General features: G+C 48.8%; 1 protein-coding gene across 1 annotated transcript in view; it reads right to left on the bottom strand.

Moving 5' to 3' along the window:
* Positions 1–26,332, bottom strand: part of ENTPD1 (ectonucleoside triphosphate diphosphohydrolase 1) — a 70,659-nt gene that overhangs the window by 17,712 nt on the left and 26,615 nt on the right. The window lies entirely within an intron of this gene.

Below are 26,332 nucleotides of genomic sequence, written 5' to 3'. Positions count from 1 at the left end.
TCTGCCCCATCCCAGATCCCAGCTCCAGTCACCTTCCCCCCGACCCCAGTCACCTTCCCTCTGCCCCACCCCCCATCCCAGCTCCACTCATCTTCCTCCCCATCATCACCTTCCCCCCCACCCCCCATCCCAGCTCCTCTCACCTTCCCCCCTACCACACATCCCAGCTCCAGTCACCTTCCTCCCATCACCCATCGTCACCTTCCCCCCCTCGCCCCATCCTGGCTCCAGGTCACCTTCCCCCCAACCTCCATCGTCACCTCTCTCCCCGCCCCATCAAAGCTCCAGTCACCTTCCATTGTCACCTTCCCCCCTCAGCCCCCCACCGGCTTCAGTCACCCTCCCCTCCACCCCATCCCATCTCCAATCACCTTCCCCCTCCACCCCATCTCCCAGGCTGGATCCAGTCATTCCCTCCCCCGACTCCATCCGGGTTCCAGTTATCTTCCCCCATTCCCCTCTGTCCATTTCCATGGCTGTGTCCAGTCACCTTCCCGTATCCCATTCCATCCCACCTTGTCTCCTTTGTAGGTGGACATAGAACAACATTAAATCAAAGTGAGCTCCTTTCTGCAGCTCCACCTGGCCCTGTCTCCTCCTGCCCCCACCAGCCCCTTCTCCCCTCCCAGCCCTTTCTCCCCCTTGGAGTACCTCACTGAGGAGCATCCTGGCTCTGCCACCAGACCCCAGCTGAGTTGGTCCTGCTGGTGGCTTGTGACGCTCTCCCAGAGGCGGCTATAGGTTCCTAGCAGCCCTCCTCTTGTGGGTGGAGCAGCCCCTGTGGAGGTAGAGGCTGCTGGGCTTCCCCTCAGTAGCTGTTTTTCCATTGTAGGGAAAAACCTCGTTGCCACAGCTAGAAACAGCTGTACAGGAGAAGCCAGGATGCTCATGTGAGCAGCAAGTGTCCTGCTGACCCAGTCTGAGTTGCCCTGGGGCACCCTATTCACTTAAATTCTTGAATACTGTGCGGTGCCCTGCAAACACCACTCAGCCCTGTACCGGTATGGGGCAGTGCTGCACCCACTGCTGCCCATGTGACTCAGGCACTCGGGCTTTCCCCAGAGTGTACAGTCGATTTGGGAACCCTAACGATACAGGTCGGTGTAAACTCATGACCCACGTCCACTCAGCAACCCCACAGTGCCGGAGATCTGCTCTTTCACCCTGCACTTCCAGCATAAGTGAAACAGCATCATACGTGGTCACAGCCAGTACATCATTGCCCTCTCCCCGACGCAATGTTGGAATCCAGCCCAGCTGGACAGGCATCAAGCACCCCACCCCAGAGATTGGAGCCCAGCCCAGATGATCAGGCATCCTTGCCTTTGCTTCTAATTTTGGTCTCTGTTTTTGCAGGGTCTCCTGCTGGCCCAGTTCAGCCGTTGGGTCAGGTCCCAGAACAAAACAGGATCCAATGGCTTTTCTGGTTCCAAGTTAGTTATCAGCGAGAATGATGCTGGCAAGGCTGATGAGTGATCTCACTGCATTCAGAGAAATGAGCCAGGACAGAGACGTCACTGACACGGGAACTGGTCAGGGAAAGCAGGAGAGCAGGACTGTTCCCCTCAGTGTATAGGCCAAGAACTCAGGGAAGATAAGAGAGCCCCGTCAAATATGAGTACCTGAAATCCCTGATCAGCAGGGGATCCTGCTCCAGGTGCAAGGCCCCCTGCCCAGCTCACAACTACTTTCCCACTAAATAATGATGGAAAGACAAACAGGTCATGTCTCAAGCAAACCAGAAAACCAGCTGTAAACAAAGGCATCTTGCATGTGATACAGAAACAGTACGCTAGTGGCTCGGGAACAAATGTTCCTGCACCTTTGAGTGCTATTGTCCTCACAAAAACAATGAGGAGATCTTGTGGCACCTTAGAGACTAACACATTTATTTGGGTATAAGCTTTTGTGGGCTAAAACCCACTTCATCAGATGCATGGAGTGAAAAATACAGTAAGCAGTATATATATATCACAGCACATGAAAAGATGGGAGTTGCCTTACCACGTGGGGGGTCAGTGCTAATGAGGCCAATGCAATCAAGGTGGCCGTTGCCCATTTCCAACAGTTGGCAAGAAGAGGTGAATATCAAGAGAGGGAAAATTACTTTTTGTAGTGACCCATCCACTCCTAGTCTTCTGAACTTAAAAAAGTCAGGACTACACCCCTGTAAAGAAATGTCCTGCTATGGGCCAACCTGGCTTAGTCTGCACCAGGACTTGCATTTAAGAGCAGTCTCAAGCCTTGGGCTTGTAGCAGGTGCTAACATGAAGGTGCAGAGGGAGGAGGAACTTCCCCATTACAGGTGCCAGCATTTCCCAGACAATGACCCGAGAGGCTGTTCTAAGTCCCAAACTCAGCTACTATTTAAAAGAGGAGCTCCGCCAGTACTGAAAGAGACTTCACCTGAGTGGGTGGCAGGTACCTGGAATCAACCTCTGCTTCTGCAATTCAGCTCAACCACCCAATAACCCGATAGGGTATTGGGGGGAGGTATAGCGTGAACCTCTCTTCACTCACCATGAATTACAGGACCTTTGTGCAGAATACAACACACACAAAACTCTGATTAATATGTAATGCTTTCCTTCATGAGTCCACATGTAAGAGCTGATTTTTGCTCTTAGACCTGAACGCCAGTACCCAAGGCACAAGGGGCCACATCCTGGCTCATGCTATGGGCCCCGGGCACTGCTGTGGTGATGAACAGAGTCTGTAAAATTGGTGTAACCAGCCAAATGATGAGTCTCTAGTGTGCGGGAAACCTTGGAGGGTGAAGAGCAGGTGTAACTAGGGGCAGGTCTACATTTAATCGCTACAGCGGCATAGCGCTTCAATGAAGATACCGCTACACTGACGGGGGAGTTTCTCCCATCAGCGTAGTTAATCCACTTCCATGAGAGGCGGTAGCTATGTCAAGGGGAGAAGCCCTCCCGTTGCTGTAGTGCTGTCGACACCTGGAGTTAGGTCGGTATAACGATGTCATTCAGGAGTTTGGATTTCACGCCCCTGAACAGCATAGTCAAACCGATGTAAGTTTGTAGTTAGACATGGCCTAGCTCTTTGCCACACTCCCTTGAAACCTCCAACATGGAGAAGGAGGGTGTAGGCTGGAAGAGATGGAATAGCCCGAAGGGCTAAGGCATTTCAGCAGTCCTTGCTGGCTGTTACCAGCGGGCTCAAATTAGGCTGATGCCCTGCTTAAAGTGAGGCTATTCTAACTTTTGGATCTAACTTTTAGGGCTGAAACAAGCCCTAGGCAGTCCCAGGATCGAGGGGATGTAAGAAAGGTGCACAACCATATAAGTGCCCTCATGTTCGGGCCAGGTACTGCTCAGCCAAGGCCAAGGACTGGGCCAAAGACCCGTGTTTCAGTTCAGATGCCCTCCACTGGAAAATTGTCACACTAACAATTACCAGTACAACTCTGAACAAATATATCTGCTTTGGTAAGGCAGAAGAGATGCCACCCCTTTCTCTGAATGCTCACATCAAGTGGGCCCTGGCTATCAAGGGAGTCACAGCTAGGAATAATTAGTCACATTTTATTAAGAAAAACAGCACACCTAATTGTCAAGACAGGAAACCCATGGCAACCACACAATCTGGTGCCCATGAGTCTTGGGGTAATGCTAGGGAATGAGGAAGGCATTCCTGTGAACCCTGCCTAGCGACTGGGAGTTCATGGAGCTCCTCACTAGCATATACAAGAGGAGCTGCTTATTGATGGCCCAGTAGATCCCTTGTTGTCCATTGGACATCAACAGAAGGGTTGGGAGCTTATCAAGTGGCTTTCTTCTATAGGGTGGGAAGTACTTGTGGCTGCCTGTGCAGTTACTGTGGCCTGCAGGATGTTATGTATTCTATGGAGTTCCTAACAGGGTCACCCGGGGGGTGGGGGGACAAGTGGGGCAATCTGCCCCAGGCCCTGGGCCCCGCGAGCCCTGGCCGAGAATCCCTTCCCTGGCTACTCACCCGGCAGCGGTCCGGGTCTTCGGCGGCATTTTGGCGGCAGGGGGGCCCTTCAGTTGCTCCGGGTCTTCGGCGGCATTTTGGTGGCGGGTCCTTCAGTGCTGCCAAAGATGCAGAGCGAGTGAAGGACCCGCCGCCGCAGACTCGGAGCGCCGCCCGGTAAGTACAAGCGCCGCAGCGGGTGGGGCCTTTTTTTATGTCTGCTCCCCCGCTTTGCCCCAGGCCCCCTGAATCCTCTGGGCAGCCCTGGTTCCTATGGCCTATCTAATTAGGTGAGAAATATCTAAAGGCTGAGAACCCATTGACTGTGACCTGCCCAGAAAGGCAGCCAAGCAGACATGAAGCCTAGCAGCTTAGGAATGCTCCAGATTGCAAAGGGTTAGCTTCCATTACATTTCCAAAGCAACGAGTAGGGATTTACCTGCTCTGCTGCCACACTCATTGGTGAGAACACGGGGAGTCAGTCTACGAAATTCCTCAGCAAGGAGTCATTGCAACAGCTCAGAGTCCATGTAGTTCCTGCAGCCTATCCACTGGCACAGCTAAGGCTGACCAAATGGACAGAGACATATGGAGCCTAATTCTGACCAGGTGTATATGGGTGAATACTGTAAGTCAATGGAGAGTACATCAAGTCTGGATTTGGCCCATTGAGTCTGCAAACATTTGCTAAGGTTCATGGTGTTCCACAGTGTATTGCCTGAGGTAGAGGAAGATGCCAGCTGCTGAAAAATCAGTGCCTCTAATCCATTATGGGGATACACAGAGGGCATTCACATTATCCTCCTGTGACAGGCAGAAGTGGGATACTGTAACTGCAAATTCTGCACTACAAACATCATATAACCTACCCAGTGTGTAGAACCTGCATCAACTTCTGAAGTGCCTCAGTCAAAACACACCAGGAACATGCCTTGCCTCAAACTCCCTGTGATCAAAACCTGCAGATTCCAAGGTCATAAATACACTCCATTCTCAAATGAACCAAACTCCTTCATTTATCAGCTCCCTCCGGAAGTCTGCTTCACCCCAGCTATAATCCCAAAACCTGTCCCCCTGACTCCATCTCTTCCTCTTCTTATTCATTCTTAATCTCTCTCTCTCTTTCTCTCTCTCTCTTTCTCTCATCTGCCTCCTTTCTTTCCTTCAAACATGCTGTCATCTCCTACGCCTTAAAAAAAATCTTTGTGGGACCCCTCCTGACTTCCTGAATAGATTCTTCAGCAAAAATGGCCAGCAGTGAAATAGTTAATTTAAAAATGTAAGTCATCATTGTGTTTCAGAGTCAACACCTACAGAGCTGAATAGGACATTTCATACTCGCAGAACTATAGTCTCTGTCTCCCTGTAGATTCAAGATCACATCACTGAACTACTTTAATAGCTATTGTAGCAACTAAAACCCCAAACTATGAGTTATTACTATTTAGGAATTGCCCAGGTATCAAGGCCTTTTCTAAAAGACAGAACAGAGGGCTGAGAGAACAAAAATTCAAGATCTAGTAGCTAGATTTCTTCTATAAGTCTGAAGAAATTCAGTGTTGCTACAGCCTTTCGCAAGACAGTGAAGCTAAAGAAACTTGACTTCCCCTTTTCCCCGTCTATGAATAAAAGAATTAAAAATCCTATTAATTTAATATCCATGTTATATGTGCCAGATACAGTAGTAGAATGAGGAACTTTAAACTGGACCTTTCAGCAGCTAGCAGAGTGTTGATGGAGAAACTGCAACTTGAGCAAGCATAACTGCAAAATTGGCCAAGGGATGCACCAGAAAGAAGCCTGTGGAAAGCAACTTGCAGTGATAAGTTGGTGTCCGGAGCAAGCCAGCCCAAGGTATTCCCAAACAGCTATGGCCTAACTTTTCTTATACAAGCTTGTGTGACAAGATGTGTTGCACAAAAGAGTCTAGAAATTTCTGGTCCCAGTTGCAAGAATTCAAAAGCTGATGTCTCTTCCCTGATTGGATGATGAGAGGACTACTGTCCTTCTGGTTGGACATTTGGAATCTTTGGAAGAAGTATGGATCACCATCTGATTGGTCCACGCCAGCACCTCCAAGAAAAGGAACCAACTTGGACCACCCAGCAGATATAGGATAAAATAGCCTGTCTCCTTCAGCACATCACTTCCTGAAAGCTGAAGAAGCCTGGAAGAGAATAGACTGAGGTCCTGGGCTGGCTACCTGGGAGTCCTTCTGGTGACATCAAGTACCAATCTCAGATAGGCGCCTGTAACTGGTCTCTTTCTATTTTCCAGCAGTTCAGGTTGTCCATCAGCTCGCTGGGAAAAGACTATAGTTATGTCTGTCTTTCGTTCCACCTGTGTTTGGAGTGTCAACTTCTGCTGTGAACAATAACTAAGATGAAAGCTGACTGCTGAGCTAAGAGCTGGCGCTAAGTAACACACAGACTGTCTCTTGGCCTAAATCAGTCAGCTGACCACTTCCGGAAACAGAGTGTCTAATTAGTGAGGAAGTGGACATGCTTTGGTGTGTTTTTTAGAGATTGCCACAGATTTACAGTGTACATCCTTGTTTTGTGACAGGTTCCAGTCAAGACTTAGGCCTGGTCTACACTAACCCCCCAATTCGAACTAAGGTACGCAACTTCAGCTACGTGAATAACGTAGCTGAAGTCGACATACCTTAGTTCGAACTTACCGCGGTTCAGACGCGGCAGGCAGGCTCCCCCGGCGACTCCGCGGTACTCCTCTCGCCGAGCTGGAGTACCGCAGTCGACGGCGAGCACTGCCGGGATCGATTTATCGCGTCCAGACCAGACGCGATAAATCGAACCCGGAAGTTCGATAGCCAGCCGTCGAACTACCGCGTAAGTATAGACATACCCTTAGGGTGACCAGGTGTCTGGTTTTCGACCAGAACACCAGGTCAAAAAGGTACCCTGGCAACTCCGGTCAGCACTGCTGATTGGGCAGTTAAAAGTCCAGTTAGCGGTGCCGCGGTACTAAGATAGGCTAGTCCCTACCTATCCTGGCTGGCACCGTGCTGCGCCCCGGAAGCGGCCAGTAGGTCCGGCTCCTAGGTGTGTGTGTGTGGGGGGCATGGGGCTCCGTGTGCTGCCCCCGCCCCGAGCACCTGTTCCGCACTCCCATTGGCCGGGGGAACCGGCCTTTGGGAGCTGGGGGGGGGGAAGGGGCGGTGCCTGCGGGCGAGAGCGGCGCATGGAGCCTCCTGCCCCCCGACACCTAGGACCCGGACCTGCTGGTTGCTTCCGTGGCATATGCACAGGCAGGCAGCCTGCCTTAGCCCTGCTGACCGGGAGCCACCTGAGGTAAGCCCGAGCCCCAATGCCCTGGACCTATCCAGAGACCCCACAAACCCAGAGCACCCTCCCGCACCCCAAACCCCTCATCCCTAGCCCCACCACAGAGCTGCTTTTTTCTCTTCTCTCTTTTGTAAGTGGGGCAGGATCCCACGTGTCCCAAGGCAGAATTAACAGCACTGTCTGATCCTGCATGAACAGTGAGATACTGCTGCTTGCCTAGCCAGATGTTGGCTCTCTGATTGTTATTAACTACTGTGGATATTAGGGTATAAGGGCCATGGTATCTATGCACATTATCGGAGACCCTGGGCAGAGAGCCTGCGGCGATCCTGCAAGCCCAAGAATGCTTGTAACTGCAAAAGCCGAGAGGCCCCAGTTCCTGAAATGAAGGAACAATCAGGCTCTCCCTCCCCCACCCCCGTAGCGGATTGTGCAGCCTGGAAGTGCGCATACTGGGGCTTTGTGCTCAGTGTGGAATCCCATGTTTTGTGTGTGTGCTGGCAGCAAGGAGACGGTTTGTTTCCGATGAAGTGATGTCATGGAGGTTACAGACAGGACTTCCCTGTGACCCAGCCAGGACATTCTGACAATCTCCCCATTCACTGCATCAGCACCAAGCAAATTCCTTCCATCTGGAGACATTCCCACTAAATCAGTCTCTGCTCCAACAGCACAGACAGCTCAGACCATTAGATAGCCGCCCCAGCTGCATTTCCCAGCTTGTTTACATGGAGCGAAGGGGACCTCAGATATACTGACCTTCTTCCCAGCCCCATGCAAAACATGAGTAATTGGACTTTGCACAAAAAAATCTAAGAGGTGCCAAGGGAAAAGGAACTATCCCCACCATTCAGCACTGAGCAGCTGCGCACCTGTTCTGCTACTACAGGCCATGAAGCCCTTTCGCATCACCTACATGGAGAGTTAAGGGCTGTGGATCTGGCCAGTGCTCTGCACCCCCTCACCAGTCACTAAACTTTCCTGTGTGGAGTTCCCTTGTGTGGCCTCCCCTCCATAGCCCCTGGCCTACAGAGAAAGCACAATGATCCTGCTGGTTAGAACTACCACACCTGAGGAAGCAGGGGAGCATTTGCCCTTAAAGCAGCTATTTCATTCTGACTCAACCTCCCCCCGTTCACATTGGATCACGAGATATTCCAAAGCAAACTGCCAAGAGTTATAAAGGGATCTCACAAAACTGGGTGACTGAATTTCACCTGCTATTTTGTTGCTCAGTGTTGATAAATGCAAAGTAATGCACATTGTAAAACAATCCCAACTATACATATAAAATGATAGGGTTTAAATTAGCTGTTACCACTCAAGAGAGAGATCTTGGAGTCATTGTGGATAATTCTCTGAAAACATACGCTCAATGTGCAATGGCAGTCAAAAAGGTTAACAGAATGTTGGGAATCATTAGGAAAGGGATAGATAAGACAGAGAATATCATATTGTCTCATATAAATCCATGGTACACCTACATCTTGAATACTGCATGCAGATCTGGTCACCCCCATCTCAAAAAAGATATATTGGAATTGGAAAAGGTTCAGAAAAGAGCAACAAAAATGATTAGGGGTATGAAACAGCTTCCATATGAGGAGAGATTAATAAAACTGGGACTTTTCAGCTTGGAAAAGACACAACTAATGGGAGATATGATAGAGTCTATAAAATCATGACTGGTGTGGAGAAAGTAAAAAAGGAAGTGTTATTTACTCCTTCTCATAACAGAAGAACTAGGAGTCACCAAATGAAATTAATAGGCAGCAGTTTTACAACAAACAAAAGGAAGTATTTCTTCACACAATGCACAGACAAGCTGTGGAACTCCTTGCCAGAGGACGTTGTGAAGGCCAAGACTGTAACAGGGTTCAAAAAAAACTAGATACGTTCCTGGAGGATAGGTCCATCAATAGCTAGTAGCCAGGATGCGCAGGGATGGTGTCCCTAGCCTCTGTTTGCCAGAAGCTGGGAATGGGTGACGGGATGGATCACTTGATTACCTGTTCTGTTCATTTCCTCTGGGACATCTGGCACTGGCCACTGTCGGAAGACAGGACACTGACTTAGATGGACCTTTGGGTTGACCCAATATATTTGTTCTTATTCCCAGCCAAAAAGGCCAGACATTTCATTTTTCAATTAAATCTTAGACACTGCCGAAGCTGATAGTCCCATCAGGAAGCGCTGGCACAAGGAACTGCCACAGACCAGCGCAATCCAAACACTACTCCAATCCCAACAACGCATCCAATTGCAGCGTTCCCTGGCCCTGGCAATATGCAATCGCTGTGCGGTGATTAGACACTTCACTTCCTTCACCAACTCTCCCACCACTAAACATCCTCTCCTGCCTTAAAAAGATCCTGCTGCCACAAGCCACCTGCCAAACCTCAGCAATGCGGACTCTCCCCAGGGCCTGGCATTCCGGTACGTGCCATGCAAACATGCTAAATAATAATGGGGCTCCCCACTCTCCCTCTTCCCATGAGTCTTTGCTTATTAAGAAATTCTCAGCTACCCAAAATGCCTCAGGCAACAAAATACAAAGAGCAAAAGCCTGTGCCGATGAGCACAGAGAAGGAGCTGCATGAGGAGAGATTTCTTCATGCACAGACAGTTTTCCTCTCTTAAGTTTCACTTCCCATCAGAACAGGTAACTGTAGCAAACTGGCTGCAGAACTACAAACAGGATGGGAGGCTGGCCCAGCCTGGGGAGAGCATGTCCTATGGGCAAAGTCACTTACTGTTCCGGCCAGTGTGCGGAGATGGGGGTCGGGGGGGGGCCCGCATATTCTCTGGACATAACTATCTCTGGCTCTGTGCATGTGAAGAGGAGGATACATACCCTGGGCGCAGCCATTGGGTTCATCTGTGCAGGGGGAAGGCATCATAAAGCACTTCCTATGCCTGTGGTTTCCAGTTACGTTTCTGCTTTTCTTTGTTTTCATGGTTTGTGTGTCAGGCCCTTAGAAAGCCATGTGAGTTGCTCTCCCTCAACATGGATGGCAGGGACTCATTTTGGAGAAAACTCTAGAAACATCCGAGCTGCCACTAGTTCTAGCAAATAAAGCAAATGGCCACTTGTCGTTGGTATAGAACAGCAACCTCATTTCCATATGGTCTCCATTTCTGTATGTTCTGGGACAAACGGTTAAGGATGTATCAGAAGGAGCAGAGAGAGCAATGTCAGGTTGCATTAACAGAGGCACAGCATGCAAGTCACAGGAGGTGACAGTACCGCTCTACTTGGTGCTGGGTAGGCCTCAGCTGGAGAACTGTGTCCAATTTTGGTCACGAATGTATAGAAAGGATGTAGAGAAACTGGAAAGGAATAAAGGATGCAGAGGTGAGTGACAAAGATGATTGAAGGGATGGAATGCAAGCTATATGAGCAAAGGCTGAAGGAACCGGGTATGTTTAGTTTGGGGAAAGAGTAGATTAAGAGGGGGGACATGATAGCGGTTTTCAAATACTTGAGAGAACAAATTTTCTCTATCTTTGTGGCAAGAAAGACTGCCATAAAAGAGAGCAGGACAAGAGGCAATAGGTTCAAACTACAGCACAGCAGATTTAGATTAAATCTCAGGAACATAAGAAGGGTCATACTGGGCCAGACCAAAAGTCTGTCTAGCTCAGTATCCTGTCTTCTGACAGTGGCCAATGCCAGGTTCCTCAGAAGGAATGAACAGAACAGGTAATCATCAAGTGATCCATCCCCTGTCACCCATTCCCAGCTTCTGGCAAACAGAGGCTAGGGACACCATTCCTGCCCATCCTGGCTAATAGCCATGGATGGACCTATCATCAGAAAAAATCTTCCTAACTGTAAGAACAGTAGGACAATGGAACACAGGCACTGACTTTTCAAACTGCCAGAGGGTGCTGGACCTTGTCCTTGAAAAACACTGTATAGGGCAGCTCAGAGATAAGTGCCCTAAACTCAGAGACCCTTCAGGCAGACGTTATCACCACCAGGAATGACACCTTCCAGGAGAGCAGAAGAAGGGAACAGGAAGCCAAGGGCTCAAAGGGAGCTCTCATGAGCTGCATCAGCACTAGATTCAGGTTCCACGGAGAGACGGGGTCTCGGACATGGGAATAGAGAGTCGCTCCAGACCTTTCAAGAACCGGACCATCAGGTCATGAGCAAAGACCGACCTGTCCTGGAATGGGGGGTGAAAGGCTGATACAGTGGCCAAATGGACCTTAATTGATGAAAGGGACATGCCCTGGAGCTTGAGATGCAGAAGGTAGTCAAGGATTGACTGCAACGAGGCCTGCTCAGGCCTACCTTGGGTTGAGGCCCAGCATGTGAACAGTTTCTATTTGGCCAGGTAGGTTGCTCTGGTGGAGGTCAATAGGACCTGCTGGACACAGGCCGAGCACTCCTGCTCTTTGGCATACAACCATGCAACAACCAAGCTGTCAGGTGCAGCGCTGCCAGGTTCGGGTGCAGGAGCCTGACATGGTTCTGGGATAGGAGATCTGGCCAGAAAGACAGCTGCAGCGGGGCTGTCATTGACAGGTCCAGCAGTGTGCCGAACCAATGTTGGCGAGGCCAAGCCGGGGCTATCAGGATCACTTTGCCCCTGTCCTGCTTGATCTTCATGAGGACTCTGGATCAATGGCAAGAAAGCGTAGATCAGAGCCCCTGACCATGGGAGTAAGAAGGTGTCTGACAAGGAGCCCCTGTCAATCCCCAGAACTGAGCAGAACATATGGCATTTCCTGTTCTGGCAAGTCGCAAACAAGTCCGCTTGGGGAGATCCCCACTTTCAGAAGATCATGCTGACCACCTCGGGGTGGATAGACCATTGGTGGCGAGACGAGAAGGTTCTGCTGAGGCCATCTGCTATACGCTCCTGGTCCTCAGGAGGTGCGCAGCCATGAGATGAATAGCATGCTGTACACACAAAGTCCCAGAGCCGGAGAGCTTCCTGGCAAAGGGCTGATGACCTGGCTCCGCCCTGCTTGTTGATATAAAACATCGTGGCAGTATTGTCTATCAGGACTTGAACCACCTTGCCCTTCAAGTGGGACCAAAAAGCCTGACAGATCAAGCGTACCACTCTGAGCTCCCTGACATTTATGTGGAGGGAACGGTCGACCCATGACCAGCAGTCTTGTGTGCTGAACTCGCCCAGGTGGGCTCCCCAGCCTAGGTCTGAGGTGTCAGAAACCAGGGGCAGCAATGGGGATGGGGCTGTGAAGGAAACTCCCTCCAACACTGATCTGGGGTCCAACCATCACGCCAGTGATGACCGGATGTAGTCCAGCACCTTGACTACCAGGTCTAGGTTGTGCCTGTTGGGGATGTAGACCAATGCCAGACACGCCTGCAGTGGCCAGAGATGGAGCCAGGCATTACAGACCACATAAGTATAGGCTGCCATGTGGCCTAACAATCTCAGGCAAGTGCGGGTGGTGGCCCCTTACACGGGAGATCACATCCGACATGGCTCGGAAATGAGCCTCCGGAAGGAAGGCTCTGCCCCACATGGAGTCTTTCAAGTCGAGACCGGTGTACCAGTCTCCCGGATCCAGGGAGGGAATGATGGAGGCCAGAAAAACCATGTGGAACTTCACCTCTTGAGATATTTGTTGAGTTGCCACAGGTCCAGAATGGGTTTTAGGCCCCCTTTTGCCTTTGGGATTAGGAAATAGCGGGAGTAGAATTCTTTCTCCCTCATTTCCCGAGGGATCTCCTCCACTGCCCCCAGCTGCAGGAGGTTGTTGACCTCCTGAACGAGGAGTCGCTCTTGAGAAGGGTCCCTGAAAAGTGATGGGGAAGAGAGGGGGGCAAGAATTGCAGGGTGTAGCCCAGAGATATAATTTCTAGCACCCAATGGTCTGAGGTGACCCGCGACTAGGCCGAACGGGAGGGACAAAGACGGTTGAGGAAAGGATGAGACGGATCCAGGGAGCTGACTGGGGCGTACTCTCGACTGCACCCTCAAAACAAATGCTTCTGGCCCGCATGATGTTACGCTGTGCCGGGCTGAGTGGGTGAACGGGAGGAGGAAGGGCAGCAACGACTAAAACTGGTGTCCCTATCCCTTCTCCTTGCAGATCCCTGTTGAGACTGCCCAGGCCTTGGCAGTGTGTGTGGCCAGAACTGCTTCCTCGCCAACTGAGGTGTATGCAACCCCAGTGAGTGGAGGGTGGCCCGAGTGTCCTTTAGTCTGTGCAGCCTCGCATCAGTCTGCTCCGCAAAGAGTCCAACCCCATCAAATGGGAGATCCTGGATCGAGCACTGCATCTCCTGGGACAGGCCTGCAGTCTGAAGCCAGGAACTGCACCTCATGACCACTGCTGAGGTGACCATCCTGGCCACCGAATAGGCTGCATCCCACGCCATTTGGAGGGAACACTGAGCTGTTGTAGTACCCTCCTCAGCAAGGGCCCCAAATTCTTGGGCCACATCCTGGGGCATGGAATCCTTGAACTTATGGAGGGAGTCCCATAAGTTGAAGTTGTATCTCCCCAAAAGAGCCTGGTGGTTCATTACCCTGAACTGAAGACTGGCCATAGAATAAATTTTCCTTCCAAAAAGGTCCGGTCTCGTGGCCTCCTTATTTTTGGGGGTGGAACTGGATTGCCCTTGTCTGTCTCATTGGCCACAGAAACAACCAATGACCCCAGGGGCGGATGGGTGTACAAGTATTTGAACCCCTTGGCAGGGACGAAATACTTCTTTTTCACACTCTTGGAGGTGGGCAGGATTGAGGACGGGGTTTGCCAGAGGGCTTTGGCAATATTTAGGACCCCTTCGTGCACCGGAAGCACAACACGTGCAGGGGTTGATGCAGAGAGCACATTAAACAAGGTGTCCAATTGCTCTGCCATCTCCTCCACCTCTAGGCCTAAGTTCATGATCAGCCCTCAGAGCAGGGCTTGGTGCTCCTTAAAATCGTTGGTGGGCTAATGCAAGAGGACCCACCACAGCCCCATCTGGAGAGGATGAGGACTGGACCCTGGGGGAGGGCCAGGGGCATCATCTCCCATGGGGGAAAGGGGACTCGGGGCGGGTACCTGCTTTTCCATCCCAGTGTCTGACTGCGCTTTGCGCGCTGAGCCCGGGGCTGCCGCTGGTGCCATCTGATGCTTGTCTGAAGCGGTGACCAATGATTGGTGCGAAGGGGGCATCGGCAAAACCGGCATGCCCCAGGCACTCCAATAGGGCCATTGCACTGACCACTTGCCCTGCTGCCAGGATGGCATCGCGGAGGTGGACGCAGCCTCAGGAGCCCAGTCGTGACAGTACTCTCTCAGCGAGGGGCTAAACTCCCTCACCGTGCCAGAGGAATCCTCCTCCGGAAGCCACAGCGGGGCCATCGATGCCTGAGTCTGGCGGCTAACCAACGCCATGGGTGAACGGTGCCTTCAATAGGCGGATCCTTGGTGCTGGGAGTAGGGGGAGCGGCACCGTGTTGGGAAACGTTCCCGTGGTCTAGGTGACGTCATGGAGAGGGTCGGCAGGAGGATGACCGGTGCCAACCGTATGGTGACCGGCACCTCCCTTTGGGCGAGTCTCGTCAAGAGCGGCGGAGACCAGGATCATGGTGCCGGTGATCTGAAGCGGTGAACTGGTGACCTGAGTTGACGCAGTGATCTGGGGCGGGGCGACAAAGAGCTCTGCCTCGGCTCTGGAGACTGGCAGTGTTCACTCGCCTTCTGGGAGGCTTTCACGGCTGGCTTGCCCTCATAGGGAGCCTATGCCGGGTTCATCGGAGCACGTAGTACCGGTTGCACTGGGACAGTCCTTTGCTCTCTGGACACCGGGTGGGGCTGAGAAGGCATTGGCTCCACCATGAGTCTGGGTCCCCTACCACTCCCTGAAGTCAGTGGCGGATCCCTTTGGAGGTGAGGGGTAGAACGTCCCCTAGGGGATGTATCCCCATGCAGTTCCAGGGTGGGCGGGCGGCCTGAACATGGTCCTTTACCCAATGCCCCTTGGTCCTTCTTGCTCGGTGCCAGGTGACACTTTTTCGACTTCTTGGGCACTGGCAAAGGGGATCGGTGCTGGGTAGAGCCTGATGCCGGGGGTGCACTGGCAGTCAAGTCCAGCCGGGACTGCTCCGAGGCCGGGTGGAGAGCAGCCTCCATGAGGAGAGCCCTCAAATGGATGTTGTGCTCTTTTTGTGACCTGAGATGAAAGTTCTTACAGATGCGACACTTCTCTTTTACATGTGATTCCCCCAAGCACTTCAGACAGCTGCCCTGGGGGGGTCACTAACAGGCATAGGCCTGTTACAGTCAGCCCAGGGCTTAAAACCCAGAAACTGGGGCATGCCCCCCCCCCCCGCCTGGGGCAAAGTCCATGCCCCTAATTTACTAACTACAGTACGTAACAACTACTTCACTAGCTAAGTACTATAAACAAACTATTTAAAGCTCTAATACACAAAGTGAAAAAGGAAACCGCTGACCACTTGCTAGGCAAGGGAGAGAGGCGCTCGGACCAACCATCATGGGCAGTAAGAAGGAACTGAGAGGGCATAGGGCTGGCAGCGCCTGATATACCCGACGCATGAGTGTGGCACTTCAGAGGGTGCCACAGCCGACCCTACGGATACCGCTAAGGCAAAAATCTGACAACTGTGCACATGGGCGCACACACACCTTGAATGGAATCGACATGAGCAAGCACTTGAAGAGCCACCACTGGTTTAGACACAACAAATCCTGCATCGTGGCAAGGGGGTTATACTAGATGACCCTTGCAGTCCCTTCTAACCTTATGGTTCTGATTCTACTTCCCTATCACAGAATATAGCTGCCTTCTGCCTCCCTCTGAGGGTTGCATCTGTGTTCATTACTCTTTAGAGCCTAAACCTGACCTCTCAGAGGTCAGCTTCACAGTCAGGAGTTCCTAGAATTGTGGAGAAGAGTTCAGCTGACGGCGCTCAGCATGAATACCATGCTCTGTTCCTTGTGTTGATTCCATTTCCACTACAAATAACAGGAAACAAGTTATGTTCTGGTATTTTTAATAAGAACCAGTGGGAAGAGCCAGGCACAAAAGCCCATTGTAGGGCTGTAGAACCAGGGAACTATAGAATCACAGAAGATTAGGATTGGAAGAGACCTCAGGAGGTCATCTAGTCCAACCTCCTGCTTAAAGCAGGACCAATCCCCAACTAAATCATCCCAGCCAGGGCTTTGTCAAGCCAGGCCTTAAAAACCTCTAAGGATGAAGATTCCACCACCTCCCTAGGTAACGCATTCCAGTGCTTCACCACCCTCCTAGTGAAATAGTGTTTCCTAATATCCAACCTAGACCTCCCCCACTGCAACTTGAGACCATTGCCCCTTGTTCTGTCATCTGCCACTACTGAGAACAGCCGAGCTCCATCCTCTTTGGAACCCCCCCCGTCTGGTAGTTGAAGGCTGCTATCAAATCCCCCCCTCATTTTTCTCTTCTGCAGACTAAATAAGCCCAGTTCCCTCAGCCTCTCCTCATAAGTCATGTGCCCCAGCCCCCTGATCATTTTCATTGGACTCTCTCCAATTTTTCCACATCCTTTCTGTAGTGGGGGGGGACCCAAAACTGGACGTAGTAGTCCAGATGTGGCCTGACCAGTGCCAAATAGAGGGGAATAATCACTTCCCTTGATCTGCTGGCAATGCTCCTACTAATGCAGCCCAATATGCCTTTAGCCTTCTTGGCAACAAGGGCACACTGCTGACCCATCCAGCTTCTCATCCACTGTAATCCCCAGGCCCTTTTCTGCAGCACTGCTGCTTAGCCAGTCAGTCCCCAGCCTGTAGCAGTGCATGGGATTCTTTCGTCCTAAGTGCAGGACTCTGCACTTGTCCTTGTTGAACCTCATCAGATTTCTTTTGGCCCAATCCTCCAATTTGTCTAGGTCACTCTGGACTCTATTGCTACCCTCCAGCGTATCTACCTCTCCCCCCAGCTTAGTGTCATCTGCGAACTTGCTGAGGGTGCAATCCATCCCCTGATCCAGATCATTAATAAAGATGTTGAACAAAACCAGCCCTAGGACCGACCCCTGGGGCACTCTGCTTGATACTGGTGTGACGTTATTGACATGAACTGTGACCGTATAGATCATTGTTGCAACCAGGGTCCTATGGTTGCACCAGTTCTTGTACAGAGGTCAAGTCGGGTGTCTATGGAAAGGTTGTAGTTTCCTGGTTATGATTATGGTGTCTGTCTGTATGTATCATTTTTGTATTTGAAGTTATGAATATTGGCTATGTACTTGTATCTCAATATGTTTGATTCTAAGTAGCCTCAGTGAAGCCTTTAGTCAGCTTCTTGAGAATGGGCACTTACTGAGAATAGTCCTATCAAGAAACACTTAACTGACAATGGACTTTGGGAGACGCCAATCCACAGCTGAACTTTTCTGGGAACGTTCAAACTAATATATAAACAATGGCGTCGGCCTGCAAAAAGCTAAATCATTCATGGACATGTGACTTGCCCAGGTGACTACAAACTCCATCTTGTTGCTGTGACTTTGCATAGAAGAACAAAGGGGTTTCCACCCACAAGAGAGAGAATATAAAAGGCCCTGGAAGCCTCTCCATTTTGTCTTCAACTGTCTTAAGAGATGGCCTCTCCATCCCAAAGAGATGCCTGAAAGAAATTGGAACAAAGGACAGTAACTATTGGGGTGTAAGTGATTGCTGGACCCAGACTAGGAAGGAGTCCAGTCTGTGAAAGAAGCTTATTGGAACATCTCTGTGGGTGAGATTTCATCTGTAATCAGTTTCTTAATGTATTAGGCTTAGATTTGGGTGTTTTGTTTTACATTGCTTGGTAACTTACTTTGTTCTGTCTGTTATTACTTGAAACAACTTAAATCCTACTTTTTATACTTAATAAAATCACTTTTTGTTTATTAATTAACCCAGAGTAAGTAATTAATACCTGGGGGAGCAAACAGCTGTGCATATCTCTCTATCAGTGTTATAGAGGGCGGACAATTTATGAGTTTACCCTGTATATGCTTTATACAGAGTAAAACTGATTTATTTTGGGTTTGGATCCCATTGGGAGTTGGGTGTCTGGGTGCTAGAGGCAGGAGCACTTGCTAAGCCGTTTTCAGTTAAGTCTGCAGCTTTGGGGCACGTGGTTCAGACCCTGGGTCTGTGTTGGAGCAGACTGGCGTGTCTGGCTTGACAAGGCAGGGTTCTGGAGACTCAAACTGGCAGAGAAATTGGGCTCAGAGGTAGTCTCAGCACATCAGGTGACAGTCCCAAGGGGGTTTCTGTGACCGAACCCGTCACAACCGGCTGCCAACTAAACATCGAACCGTTGATCACTACCTGTTGAGCCAAACAATCTAGCCAACTTTCTATCCACCTTATAGTCTATTCATCCAATCCATACTTTTTTAACCTGCTGGCAAGAATACTGTGGGAGACCGTATCAAAAGCTTTGCTAAAGTCAAGCTATATCACGTCCACTGCTTTCCCCATATCCACAGACCCAGTTATCTCATCATAGAAGGCAATCAGTTTGGTCAGGCATGACTTGCCCTTGGTGAATCCATGTTGACTGTTCCTGATCACCTTTCTCTCCTCCAAGTGCTTCAAAATGGTTTCCTTGAGGACCTGCTCCATGATTTTTCCAGGGACTGAGGTGAGGCTGACCGGTCTGTAGTTCCCCGGGTTCTCCTTCTTCCATTTTTTAAAAGATGGGCACTATATTTGCCTTTTTCCAATCCTCAGTACCTCCCCCAATCGCCACGAGTTTTCAAAGATAATGGCCAATGGCTCTGCAATCACATCAGCCAATTCCCTCAGCACCCTCGGATGCATTAGATCTGGACCCATGGACTTGTGCATGTCCAGCTTTTCTAAATAGTCCTTAACCTGTCCTTTTACCACTGAGGGCTGCTCACCTCCTCCCCATACTGTAAAAAGAACAGGAGTACTTGTGGCACCTTAGTGCCCAAGACAGCAGTATGGGAGCTGACCTTGTCTGTGAAGACCGAGGCAAAAAAAATCTGAGTGGGAAGGAAAGATCTACATCATAGAAACTTGGAAGATGATGTGAAAGCAGATTTTGGGAAACAGTAAAAAAATAATGTAAAATGTTTAACTTAAAAAAGTCTTTCCATCTTCATGAATAGAGTCTGGGAGCAAGGGTTGGGGGGTGGGGCGGGCAGGGTCATCTGCAAGTGGAGGAGATCAGTTGGGGATGTTCCCTGGATGGCATGTCCTTCTGAAGGATGTTATGAGTCTCTTAAGTACATGCTACACACTATGGTAATGGACACTATAGAAAATCCCAAGTTACAGAGTGAGTTTGGTTCAAGAAGTCAAACCCCAGATACACACGGCACATAGATTGAGAGGCTGAAGTCTGGCCTTCAGTGTAACAGGTGCTTTACATAAAAAAAACCAACAACAAAAAACCACACAACTAAGGCATGGCCCCAAAGAGCAGCAGAGACAAAAAACAAAACAAAAGGAAAAAAAGCATATACAGAACAAAAACGAGTCTGGTGGCACCTTAAAAGACTAAGATTTATTTGGGCATAAGCTTTCGTGGGTAAAAACCCCCACTTCTTCAGATGCATGGAGTGAAAATTACAGATGCAGGCATAAATATACTGACACATGAAGAGAAGGGAGTTACCTTACATGTGGAGAACCAGTGTTAACAAGGCCAATTCAGTCAGGGTGGATGGGGTCCACTCCCAATAATTGATGAGGAGGTGTCAATACCAAGAGCCAATATCTCTTGGATACAGACTAACACGGCTACCCCTCTGATACATATACAGTGCAGTACTTTGTTAAACAAACTACTAAAAAAATAAAGTTTAAAATAAAAAAGATTTGACAAGGAAAGAAACTGTTCTGTTCTTGTTTCATTTAAATTAAGATGGTTAAAAGCAGCATTTTTCTTCTGCATAGTAAAGTTTCAAAGCTGTATTAAGTCAAAGTTCTGTTGTAAACTTTTGAAAGAACAATCAATGTTTTGTTCAGTTATGAACAACCTCCATTCCCAAGGTGTTCATAACTCTGAGGGTCTACTGTATAGACAGATCTGGGGAAAAAGGAGTAAGAGAGGAAAAAGTCAGTTTGTTACTAAATGCGTTGGCAATAATGAATGCTCAATTGCCTTTTAAATTTCGCATGGGGCTTTCCTGCAGGGTGTCAGGAGCACCTTGTGATCCTGGGCCAGCAGAACAGCCCACAGGGAGCAGTAATACCCAGAGTAGGTTAGAGTAACCCTGAAACTACTTTAATTTATGCTGGGACCAAACTGGTCATGGCTTAGGGTGACCAGATGGCCCGATTTTATAGGGACAGCCCCGATATTTGGGGCTTTTTCTGATATAGGCTCCTATTACCCCCCACCCCCATCCAGACAGCAAGTGTGAAAAATCGGGTCACCCTATCATGGCTGCCACCAGGATGAGGGAACATCAGTGGTTTTGAGCCACCTTTTCCCATCCCACAGCATCCAGTATAGCATGCATGGACTGAAAGCTCCTGGTTTTGCATTTCCACAACCCAACAAGCCATTTGCATTCCTCTGGAACAAGGCAGGTCACAGAGCCCAGTACACAGTGTGAGAGCTGGGGATCAGGCAGTCTCAGTCAAGGGGATCTGGCTATAGAGTGAACTTTCAAATCAGATTAGATTAATCCAGAGTCTTGATCACAATGCAAGACCTTCCTCTTTGATAAAGGTTCTCTAACCAGATCCAGAGGAGGAGAACAAAAGCCAATCAAACAACACACCTTACCCCAAGCTGTTTCCCATAACCAAAGAAAGGAAAAGAGCTGAAGACTCCATGATGAGCACCAGTACAAAATCCTAAAAATAGAAATACAGGGGCACAAAATGTTGCTCTCCTAATTAATTAAAATTGGCTTGGATAGAAGCATTGTTAAATGGATTGAAAACCATATGACAGCTATAAACTTAAGACAACATACAGAGATGACGGGTGATGCAGAGAACAATATCAGAGCAGCTCTTATTTAACATCTTTATGACCGATCTGGAAGAAGAATGAAAGAACTTGTTATTAAAAATGGCAAACTGCACGATACTTTGTCAGGAGGAGCTGCACATCCCAGTGAGGACAGAGAAGTGACATAAAAAGGAACTACAGAGGTTAGAGCCGTGGGCAGGAAACAAAGTGAGAGTCAACTTGGAAAAATGCAGACAATAAGCCTGGAGAAAATAACCCAACCCCCAGATATGCCAAAGAGGGAGAAACCTTGGGATGAGGAATGTCTGAGAAAGACACTGACACTTTCCAGGGGTAGCCAGGTTGGGAGGCACCTCACAACCATCTGCTCTTAGCATGAGGAAACCCTGTCTGTGCCTGCCTGGGGTCAACTCCCTCACTCCACCAGCCATGGGCAACATAAGCACTCTCCTCTCAGTCTACGCAGGCCCTGGTGTCTCTCTGCAGGTAAGCAATAGGCACACTGCAACCCCCGATTCCTCTGAGCGACCCCCTGGAGTGCTAGCCCCTGTTCCACAGGACTCTCAGAGTCACTGTTCCCATGGGAACGATACACCTCAGCTCACCCATCTCACATCAGGATCATCGCTTCGCTCAGCTTACAGCACTTAAAGGTTTATAGTGAAGACAAGGCTAAGTTTATTTAACAAAGAACAGAGATTCAAATAATAGCTAGTAAGAAGTATTGGAAACAATTGGCTACATTTAAAATAAAATTATAGTACACCTTCTAGCACTTAGACTTAACTGCCAAGACATTCTTGTGTCTCAAAGATAAACCCTGTGAGAAAAGCTAACAACCAGGCAGGCTGTGATCCTCTGTTCATATGACAAGCTCGCTGACAGCTTGTCCCCTAAGTGAAGGACCCTGTGGGTCTTTCTGCAATCCCCTAAAAATCCCCATTCTTTTCATCTTTATTCATAAAGTGGACATCCTCTGCTGATTATTCTTCCCCATGGCCTCAGTCTTTTGCCAACCTTGCAGTCTTTTAATCAGCATCTGGCTTCCCATACAACTAGATTTGCATTGTGAGACACACAGTGCACAATACACCTCTGACCAGACAAAGAAAGATATGCATCTCCTGTCCCAGGCCAAACTGCTCTTAACGTCAAGAACATAATTTCCAGGATATACACATAACTTCTTAAATATTATCCTTGCATATATTTCACTATTATGACCACCTGTGTGTTACTGGCTGCTGGTAGAGACCACACATGCCACCCTTTGGCACAATATTATATAGAAATCAGACCCAGGGGATCCCTGTAAACTCCTATGCACCTCTTATGACCTCTGTAATCCAGGGATCCCTTGATGCCAACTGGCAGACATCGAGACGTTAAGAAGGGCAGCAAATCAGAAACGAGTTTATAAAGTGGGTGCAGCAGAGAGCTACAAAAATTATTTGAGGGCTGCAGAAAATGCCTTACAGTGAGACCCATAAATAGCTCAACCTGTTAAACTTATCAAAAAGAAGACTGAGAAGTGCCTTGATTACAGTGAATAAAAACCTTCACAGGGAGCGTATACGAGGTTCTAATAGGCTCTTTAATCTAACAGAGAAACCAGAACAAGAACCAATGGCTGGAAGCTGAAGCCAGACAAATTCAAATTGGACATAAAGTACACATTTTTAACAGTGAGGGTGATTAACCATTGGAACAAACTACCAAGGAAAGCAGTGGATGCTCCATCTCTTGGAGTCTTCAGATCAAGACTGGAGGCCTTTCTGGAAGATATGCCTTAGCTACATATAAGTCATTGGGATCAGTGCAGTGGTAACTGGGTGAAATTCTCTGGCCTGTGATGTAGAATAGGTCAGACTAGATGATCTAATGGCAATTTCTGGGCTTAAACACTATGACAAATGTAGAGAGTTTACAGAAGAAGAACTCCAGTGATCAGGGAAGGACTGAGTCTGAGGGAGGGAGTAGAGCAGCCCAAATCTATTGATAACTACTGACCCATCATACTGGGATGCAGTAGGGTAAAACAGAGGAACCCTGCTTCTCCTCTGTATAGAAGTGCTCCCCGGTTAGCATGTTCTTCAGATGGCAACTAGCTGTCTGGGGCCCTGGGCATGCAGGCTGGCTAGCGTCAGCAACCCCCTTGGTTACCTCCCTAGTGCTCCCTCAGAGCTAATTGGAAATTGTTATACAAGAAGATGTGCCAGACATTCTGTTTTCCCATTAAGGCCTCTACACTGCATAAAGCAATGAGTTCCACAGGTTGACTGTGAGTTGTGTAAAGAAGTACTTCCTTTTTTTGTTTTAAGCCTACTGCCTATTAATTTAATACCTTACTCATTTTTGTTGCTCTTCTTTGTACCTAATCCAATTCTAATATATCAATTTTGAGATTATATGACCAAAACTGAATGCTGTATTCAAGGTGAGGGTGTACCATGGATTTGTATAGTGGCAGTCTGATATTTTCTGTCTTATTATCTAACCTTTTCCTAACGATGCCTAACATTCTGCTAGTTCCAAAGAGTGGGTTACTACCGTCACTTTATACCTCATTTCACGATGTTGGGCACTCCATTAACAGACGTTACAAAGACACTAGTGATGAAAACAGTCCTGTGGATTCAGGAGTGTCAAAAACTTTTTAAAAAGAATAAAGGAAATCTTGGAGCAACAAACTGTACTCTGATGTCCAGACTTTTCATTACCATTTATCTTGCACATGGACAATCTGAAGTGGGTTTAGGAGTCATACTTCCGCAACACTTCCAAGGAGTAGAACATTCAGTTCTTTATTTAAGCAGGAAACTCCAACAACAGGAAACCAGGTTCTCTACCATAGAGCAAATGCTTGGCCATACAATGGGCAGTAATGGCTCTGTGATATAACCTTCTAGGACTTTCGTTCAAGCTGGTCACAGACTACATCTCCTTAAAAGGGATGCGGACAATGAAAAAGATACCAACGCCGCATTACATGGTGGTAGCTGGCATTACAGCCCCATGCTTTCACAATGACACCATTCGGGATCCCAACAGGGGAACACAGACTTTCCTCCCTCAACTAGGAGGGGACATTACTCTCTGACAAGACCAACACCCCGATTCCTCCCTACAGGGGGAGGTACATGATGGGGTGTACCAGGCCTGCACGGCCCCCGGCTGGAGGCCCTGCTGCACCCTGCCCAGGAAACAGCTTTCTGAGAGGAATAGAGCAGCGAGTATTAGACCTCTGGGCTTGCCTAGAGAAGCCTCCTGGGGAGCAGCCATTTGGGAACCACTGAGAACTTGTCTTCCATCAACTAGAAGGGCAGGGGATCAGCAACAGCCAGTCAAGGCCCAGCAGGCTGAAATAATTGGAGCTACCTGCTGCTAGCAAGGCTGTTCTTGGCTGGGGCCCAGGGAGCAAGGAGAGACACTCCCTAGGCCACAGCCAAAGGAACCGGGTTGGGACAGGACTTATTGCTGGCCACAGTCAGTGGCAGGAGTTCAGGAGGAACCTACTGATTTAACTCCATAGAGGAAGTTGAGCCGCAGAAGGATAAGAAAGCATTTTATTTAAAACTGGCCCCGAAGGGCAAGGCTCATCTTGTTTTCTGTACCCCAGGAGGGGTTTGAACTGTGTGCCCTGGCCGGAGGGCTGAGCCACAGATGACCTTCAGAGGTAGGCTGAGAGCCTGCAGTGAGCACTGGGAGCTGAAGAAAGTAGCTGCATCACACCCTGACACCAGGGGGAGAGTGCACTCGAAGTGGTGAGTGCCACCCACCACAAACTATAACAGAAGTGTCCAGTGTGTGTGTGTGCCCAGTCCAAAATGGAAGTCAGGCTTTAGAGCAATGGTCATGGGTTCTGATCTAGAAAATGCCCTCCTGCCAGGACACGGTCAGGACTTGTTCCATGGCAGAACACGGACAGACGCCGCATCAGAGTAAGACTCTGGATTAACTACTTCCTCCTCAAATAACAACACCATTGATTTCTCTGGTGCAGAGCAGAGACTATAATGAAATCTGACAAGAGAACAATGCAGCCTGTCCCTGGGTGTTACTACCAGCCTCCGAACCAGGGAAGTGAAACAACTTCTCCCCATGATCTCAGATTAACAAAACGAAATCTGGAGCTGCTGCCAGTCTGTCACATGGTGAGCAGATCCCTGGGATGGTACATAGAGACCAGAGTCACTAAAAAGCGATCCAGACCTGTTCCAGAGCCACAGGGATGATTACCAGTTTTGAAAACATGTCTTATAGAGACAGACTCAAAGAGCTCAATCTATTAAGGTTAACAAAGAGAAGGCTAAGGGGTTACTTGATTACAGTCTATCAGTACCTAACGGGGAACAAATATTTAATAAAGGGCTCTTTAATCAAGTAGAGAAAGGTCTAACATGACCCAATGGCTGGAAGTTGAAGCTAGACAAGTTAGGACTGGAAATAAGGAGTAAATTTTTAATGGTGAGTAATTAACCATTGGAACAATTTTCCAGGGGCTGGAAAATCACTAATAATTTTAAAATTAAAATTGGATGTTATTCTAAACTATAGGAACTATTCTGGGGCCGTTCTCTGGCCTGCGCTCTACAGGAGGTCAGACTGGATGATCACAATGGTCCTTTCTGGCCTTGGAATCTATGACTGTTCCTGCAGCCATCCTCAAAGCAAAGCCAGCACATGGCAACAACATTCACCACACAAACTTACTGTGACTGGAGCAGCTATGAGCATCCCAACACAAGCACCCTTCACCATTCACTGCCAGTCCTGCTAACAGGGTCTGGGACTCAGATGTCCGGGAGCTCTGTGATGTTACACCCCGAATTCTTCATAGAAATATGATTATGATATAAATAGGGCTTAAGATATTTTATGCAAGATGGGGCTTGTAAGGCATCATTGGAATGGTTATGATTTACTGAATGTGATTATCCAGTTTGTATGCATATATCATTTCTGTATCTAAAGTTAGGAATATTGACTATGTAACAATTACAACTGTGTGTGTATTTGGGAGACACCCACCAGATAACAGGCCATCAGCTTTGATGGGCCATTAGGAAGAAACAATAAGACTTTGCGACTAACAAATTTATTAGAGCATAAGCTTTCGTGGGCTACAGCCCAC

The sequence above is a fragment of the Terrapene carolina genome, unplaced genomic scaffold (assembly GCF_002925995.2).
Source record: "Terrapene carolina triunguis isolate 2854851 unplaced genomic scaffold, T_m_triunguis-2.0 Scaffold95, whole genome shotgun sequence".
Taxonomy (NCBI): Eukaryota; Metazoa; Chordata; order Testudines; family Emydidae; genus Terrapene; species Terrapene triunguis.
Note: the sequence above shows the minus strand (reverse complement) of the source record. Positions and strands in the feature narration are given on the sequence as shown.